This window comes from Vigna umbellata, chromosome 8, assembly GCF_029865625.1.
Source record: "Vigna umbellata cultivar VRB3 chromosome 8, Vumbellata_1.0, whole genome shotgun sequence".
NCBI lineage: Eukaryota > Viridiplantae > Streptophyta > Magnoliopsida > Fabales > Fabaceae > Vigna > Vigna umbellata.
This window is the reverse complement of record NC_142172.1, coordinates 34,844,191-34,851,847: the sequence shown is the minus strand read 5'-3', so window position 1 is coordinate 34,851,847 and position 7,657 is coordinate 34,844,191. Positions and strand designations below refer to the sequence as shown.

Here is a 7,657-nt window from a genome sequence, read left to right as displayed (position 1 = left end):
TGTAAGTTCCAATTATATAATACGAAACTTATATTTTTTTTTCAGATTATATAAAGGATGTTGCTTAAGTGAATAAAGTTTATTAACAAATAATCTTGACCAATGATTAGATATATTCCAGCAATCGATCAGCACAAGGACAAACAGTATTAAGAAATCTACATGGTTGTCCCATGTCTGAAGCACTGTGTGTGTTCATGAGAGCTAAAACGCATTGCATACAAGATAATATTATAATAATCAATAATTGATTACTTCATTTGGATATAGTATAGTTTGTTTAAGATTTGGTGGTGGAAAGAAAAAACAATTTTAGTAACACGATGGATATACAATAGCTTGTTTAAGATTTGGTGCTTCTTAAATAGTATGATGGATCAGCATGGATGGAAGAAATAGTGAGTTCCCTGTTGTTGAGTTTAATTTTCTTTGAATATTATCGGTCAAAGTAGCATGATCTAGAAGAAATTTAATTAATAGGTGTGATTAAAATTGATATATTTAACATTGTATTATTTCAGCAGTGTATTAATTGTAGTGTATGTGAGGAAGGAAATAGAAGCAGAGGTTGGAGTGAAAAGTAAAAGTAAGGTAAACCAAAGAAATTAGATTACAGAAAGAAGCAACCCCATGGTCACTCACTGTCACAGATAGGTTGCTTATTAGAGTGAGACAAGTTGGATGGTAAATTAAATATACAGAAACACAGATATTAATATTAATATTAATATTATTCTTATATTTAAATAAAGTCTAGAAGGTAATTAATTAACTGGCTGAACTAAGTAAGACTCATATATGATCCTTCTGAAGAGTAATATAGTGTTTGATTGATTTGAGAAAATCCATGTTCATCTTTAGAAAGGAGGTCTGGCATGAGGAGCATGACCCCAAGGAGAAGAATAAGCTTCATGGTTCACCTGTTGTCCGTTTGGAAGACCCAGATTCGGAGGAACATTATTATTATACACCGAAATTGACGACGAAGCTTCGCCAGGACCGCCTCCCATCCCCGGCGGAGACCCGCCGCCACCACCCTGCTCCTGATCATCCTCCTCCAAGGGCAATCTCTCGTAAGTTGCATTGGAAAACGTAGCCGCCATTATCAAAACTGGACCAGCCGCCACCAGTGGGCCCACCACCCCGCCGCCAACGATCTGTCCCTGGCCTCCTGCCAGATAGATGGTGAGACCGGTGGCACCGGGAGGGGAAGGTCCGGGGAGAAACGAGCCGGTGAGGGAAAGGATATCGAAGCGGCCGTGGAGAGCCATGACGGCGCCAGGAGCCGTGGGCTGGCGGAGAGTAACGTTCACGACGGCCCCGCTGCCGCTGAGAATGGACACGCCGCGCTGGCGCCTCCGCGCGAACTGGACCACGCAGTCGGCGATGTCGGCGCCGCTGGCAATCTCCATGACGTGGCTTCGCATCGCGTTGGGGCTGTCTCGGGTGACGAATATCGGCGGTTTGGGCTTGTTCTTTGAGCCCGGTGGACGACCCCTCGGGCGGCGCGTGCTGGCCACGTCAATAGCTCCCTCTTTGGGCTCGTCGCTGTTTTCTTTCTCCTCCTCTTCTTCCCCCGCGTGGTTCGCAGTCACCGCACTCTCGTTCATGGAAAATCCCAGATCCGGTTTCCTCATCGAGTCACCCGAGTTCTCAAGACCGACGGACCCGGTCCACCACCGGTTGGCCATAACTCAAACCAAGAAAAAAAAATGAACCGACCAAAACTGAAGTAAGAAGAAAGTGAATTATATATAGATCGGAGAGAGGCGAGTAAACAGGAAGAGTGATATAGTATAGTTTTTGGTTGAGTCAACAGAGAGGAAAAAAAAATATATGGAGAAGATGATGAAGAAGGAGGTGTGATTAGGGTTTGGTTTGTAGGTTTGTGTGTTATATAATATATATATATATATATATATATATATATATATATATATATATATATATATATATATATATATAATATTTTTAGATGTGTGGGGTGGGAGAGAAGGTGGGGTGCACGAACTTGCTCACTTCCCGACAATATTGATATACACGAGAGAGACAGATGGAGAAGAAAACTACTACTTCTTCTTCCTATTCAAACAGTAGAGCACACACACAGTGACAGCACAGCTTGAGTTACATGTTTGACCATTTTTCCCTTCTCATCTCTGCGATGCTCTGTGGAAGCCTTACGTAACGTTATTTTGATCATCACAACCAAAATAATAATAATAATAATATTACAAAGTTAATGTTTTTTAAATATAATAATAATAAATTTGGGTTTTTATTTAATATTTTTTGGTTTTCCCTTTGACTACTGTTGTGGATATATTTATTATTGGTGAGTTGCAGCGTAGACCAGAGTTTGAGATGGGTCAATAGGGAGTGTTTGGCTGGGGTTTTGCCCCAAGTGAAGGTAAATTGAATTGGAATAAGGTAAAAAGAAGAAGGGTGAGGAAAAACGAAAAAGGAGGCAATAGGTGGAAAGAGATGAGATAGCAGAGAGCACCCCACCATCTTTTGGTTGTTGCTAGTAATTTGGGTGGGACGGCGATTCTTTGCTTAATTTGCGTGTGCCTGTGTGTCGTTTCATATGTGGATGATTTTATATATTATTCAACTCCTTCCACCATCTTTCTATTTTCCGCTCGATTCTCCTTATATTCTCCTTCCTTCTCCCACCGCTTAACACCTGCTTCTCGTGTCCGCGGTTAACCCAGAATCAATCTCCCTGCCCTTTTTTTTCCCATTTTAAGCCTCTCCAATTTTCTATTTATCTTCTTTTTTTTTAATTTTAATTTTAACCACTTATAAACAAACATCTTCTTTTGTCTCTATCATTTTAGTTTCTTTCTCCTCTTTCTCTCTCTTCAATAAATATAAAATAAAAACTTATCTCCTTTTCTTTTACCCTTTTATTTATTTTTTAAAACATCTAGTTTTGTTAGTATTTTAGTCTTTTACTATTTGATTATTCCATTCTAATCATTGCCTCTTGTTTGCATTCCAATCCATTATTGTTATACTTGTCTTTCTTTCTATGGATAATTGATAGTATATTTAAAAAGTAATAAACTAGTTTGCATTACATAAGACCAAATTAACATACATATATATATATATATATATATATATATGATAAAATAGCAGAGTATGAAATTGACCTAAACCTGTTATATTAACATCACAGTAACACATTCAGATCAAAAACAGCGGAAGAAAAAATGAAAGAATAATGTGCGTACCTCCTGCCATTGCAATTTTGTAAATCTAAACACAAGACAGTTTTGTTTTCTAAACCTTGACTCACTCAAACTCGATGGTGTGTTTTTCTGAATAGAGGAGTAGGCTTAGTGATCAAAACTGAGAGTAACCCATTCCCTTATATAAAGTCTGGCCATCACAGGTTTCAAAATAAATGGGCTTTACGTTTAAAAATTAATAACTGCTCTATAACCTCTATGCAGTTAAAAGCATAAAAATAATGGCTTAATGGACCACTTTATGTTCCTTAAAAATAGGAACTGAAAATGCTATAATATTTATTTTATATTTAAAATAATGTTAACATTCTCCCACTTGGTCCATTTATCCAATTATTAACCACAACAAGTGACAGAATATATACGAGTCATGGCGATAGGTCCTCTGATAGTGAGTGTTATCTTCCATGTACCACAATATATATTTCTCTCAACATTAGCTCTCAACTTAATGCATAAACCATATGTTTATGCTAGATCAAAACTAAATGATATCTTCTCAAAATAAATGTGCACAAAAACATATGAGAAAAACATCAAACTGAATAAGAGTTTTATCAAAATGAAAGTACTTACAATGATTGTCACGTCATGGAACCAAGTCCCATTCGCGTTACATGATCCTTAAAATTCTTTGGTGGCATGCCTTTAGTTAAAGGATCAGCAATCATCAACTCAGTGCTAACGTGCTCAATAACCACTTTCTTTTCTTTAACACGTTCTCTTATGGCCAGATATTTAATGTCGATGTGCTTACTTCGACTTCCACTTTTATTATTCTTAGCCATGAAAACAGCAGCAGAGTTATCACAGTACAACTTCAGTGGCCTAGCAATTGAGTCCACAACTCTAAGCCCAGATATAAAACTCTTCAACCATACACCATGTGAAGAAGCCTCAAAACAAGAAACGAATTCAGCTTCCATAGTAGAAGTAGCAGTCAAGGTCTGCTTTTTGCTACTCCAAGATACTGCTCCATCAGCTAACATAAAAATGTAACCAGACGTTGATTTTCGTGAATCAACGCAGCCAGCATAGTCTGAATCGGAGTAGCCAATCACTTCTAAATTAGCAGTTCGTCTATACATGAGCATGAAATCTTTTGTTCCTTGAAGATATCTCATTACTTTCTTTGCAGCTTTCCAGTGGTCAACACCTGGATTACTCTGATATCTTCCTAAAACTCCAACTGCAAATGCAATGTCAGGTCTAGTGCAAACTTGAGCATACATAAGACTTCCGACAGCTGAAGCATATGGAATATTTTTCATCTGTTCCCGCTCAAGATCATTTTTCGGACATTGACTTAATTCAAGTTTGTCACCCTTTACAATGGGAGCTACACTTGGTGAACAATTCTTCATATTAAACCTCTCTAAAACTTTGTTGATATAGGTCTCTTGAGACAAACCCAAAATGCCTCGAGATCTTTCCCTATGAATCTTAATGCCGATGACATAAGATGCCTCTCCCATATCCTTCATGTCAAAGTTATTTGAGAGAAATTGTTTCACTTCATATAGCATACCCTTGTCGTTGGTTGCAAGCAAAATGTCATCCACATATAAAACAAGGAAACAAATCTTACTCCCACTGACCTTTTGGTATATACATTGATCCATGATGTTTTCTTCAAAACCGAATGAAGTGATAACATCATGAAATTTTAAATACCATTGGCGGGAGGCTTGTTTTAATCCATAGATGGATTTATTAAGCTTACATACCAAGTGTTCACTGTCTTTAGAAAAGAATCCTTCAGGTTGTTTCATGTAAACCTCTTCCTCTAGATCACCATTAAGGAATGCTGTTTTCACATCCATTTGATGTAACTCAAAATCAAAATGAGCTACTAATGCCATAATTACTCGGAAGGAATCTTTCTTAGATACAGGAGAAAATGTCTCTGTGTAATCAATTCCTTCTCTCTGAGTGAATCCTTTGGCAACAAGTCTTGCCTTATGTCTCTCAATGTTTCCTTGTGAGTCTTTCTTGGTTTTAAAGACCCATCTACATCCAATGGATTTTACACCATCAGGCAACTGAACGAGATCCCAGACTTTGTTGGATGCCATAGAATCCATCTCGTCTTTCATGGCATCATACCATAGGTTTGATTCTTTAGAACTCATGGCTTGTGAAAACGTTTCAGGATCATTTTCAGCTCCAATGTTGTAATCCGATTCTTGTAAATACACTTCATAATCACTAGAAACTGCTGGTCTTCTGATTCTAGTAGATCTTCTTAATGTTGTGTCAACATCTTGATGAGAAGCTTGTTGTTCAACTGGTTGTTCAACATTTACTTGTTGCTCCTCGTTAACAACTTGATCTATATTATCATTTTCAGCAATTTGTGGAACATCAATTATTGGTTGTTCAATACGCTTTTGAACTGAAGGAGCGTGAATGACTACCAATCTTTCATTTGATTGAGAGGTTTGAGCTTCATAGTGATCTTTTTCAAGATCAACGTCTTGATTTAAATCACTCCCACTAATCAAGTCATTTTCAAGAAACTTTGCATTTCTTGATTCCACAATCCTAGTGTTATGGTTTGGACAATAGAATCTATACCCTTTGGACTTTTCAGCATATCCAATGAAATACCCACTAATAGTCCTTGGGTCTAGTTTCTTCTCTTGTGGATTATAAATTCTTACTTCAGACGGACATCCCCAAACGCGTACATGTCGCAAACTAGGTTTCCAACCTTTGAATAACTCAAAAGGTGTTTTTAAAACAGCCTTAGTTGGGACCCGATTTACTATATACACAGCCGTCTTAAGTGCTTCAGTCCACAAGAACTGAGGAAGTTTTGAATTACTTCTCATACTTCTCACCATATCCATCAAGGTTCGATTTCTTCTTTCTGCTACACCATTCTGATCTGGAGAGCCAGGCATGGTATATTGGGCAACAATCCCATGTTCTTGAAGAAATCTAGCAAACGGACCAGGTGCTTGTCCATTCTCCGTGTATCTACCGTAGTACTCTCCACCTCTATCTGATCTCACAATCTTAATTTTCTTTCCGCATTGCAATTCTACTTCAACCTTAAAAACTTTAAAGGCATCTAAGGCTTCATCCTTAGAACGAAGTAAATACAGATACATGTATCGTGAGTAATCATCTATAAAGGTGATAAAGTATTTCGGACTACTTGCATCCATATCCGGACAACAAATATCTGTATGAATAATTTCTAGTAAATTTGAACTCCTCTTAGCACCTCTTTTGGACTTGTTAGTTTGCTTACCCTTAATGCAATCCACGCAAGTCTCAAAATCAGTAAAATCCAAAGTACTAAGTACTCCTTCATTTACTAATCGCTTAATTCTCTCAATGGAGATATGTCCCAATCTTCGGTGCCATAAAACAGAAGAATCCTCATTCATAACACATCTTTTTAACCCAGCGGAAACATGCATAGAACTATAGGCAGCATTGTTTTGCAATTTAATAAAGTAAAGACCATCGCATAATTCCCCAAAGCCAATAACCTTGGATTTATTCAATAAAGTAAAACCAGAATCCGTAAAATTAAATGAAAAACCCAAAGGTGCAAGTTGTGAAATAGAAATCAAGTTCTTACTAAAACTGGGAACATAAAAGGTCTTTTCTAAACATAAAACAAATCCACTGCTTAAAACTAAATTGCACGTCCCAATGGCTTCAACATGTGAACTCATCTTGCTTCCTGAATAGATGCATTGCTCACTTCCCATCGGTTTCCTTAGGTTTTCCATACCCTGCAAGGTATTAGAAACATGGATTGTAGAACCAGAATCAATCCACCATGTGTTATGATTAAAACTAGTCAAATTAGATTCATAACAGACAAAAGCAAATGGAGATTTATCAGATGTCGTAAACTGCTCATCAATAGCCTTCAGTAAATCCTTGACATTCTCATACTGATCAACCGAACCCCGGATTCCAGCGGAAATATTGGTTTTTATGAACGTTACGGAGAGACGATTTGACCTCTCCCATTTTTCATAAAGTTCAATGGCATCTGAATTGCTAGTCTCAGTAATACCCGGTGGTTCAGGTTTTCTAATAGCATAATCTATGTCCATCCAGCCTAAATGAAGAAGAACTCTCTCCTTCCAAATCTTATAATTATCTCCTTTCAATTCGGGAATACCACACTTGATATCAGAAAAATTCACAGATTGAGAAACTGCAAATTCAAAGTTACATGCTTATTATATAATTTGAGACTAAAATAAATGTCATGTTTACCAATGTAAAACATGTCTTTACCAATAAGTCTATTAACATAAAACTTGCCTGTGGGCTAAAGTCTTACTCAATTAGACTCATTTAACCTAATGATAAAACTATTAAATTATATCACATTCCTAATTCCTGTGGGAAATTTAAGAATTATAATA

General features: G+C 37.1%; 1 pseudogene; it reads right to left on the bottom strand.

Annotated features, from left to right (window-relative positions):
• Nucleotides 1-568: 568 nt before the first annotated feature.
• Nucleotides 569-1,877, bottom strand: LOC124840930 (AT-hook motif nuclear-localized protein 20 pseudogene; annotated as a pseudogene).
• Nucleotides 1,878-7,657: the final 5,780 nt, after the last annotated feature.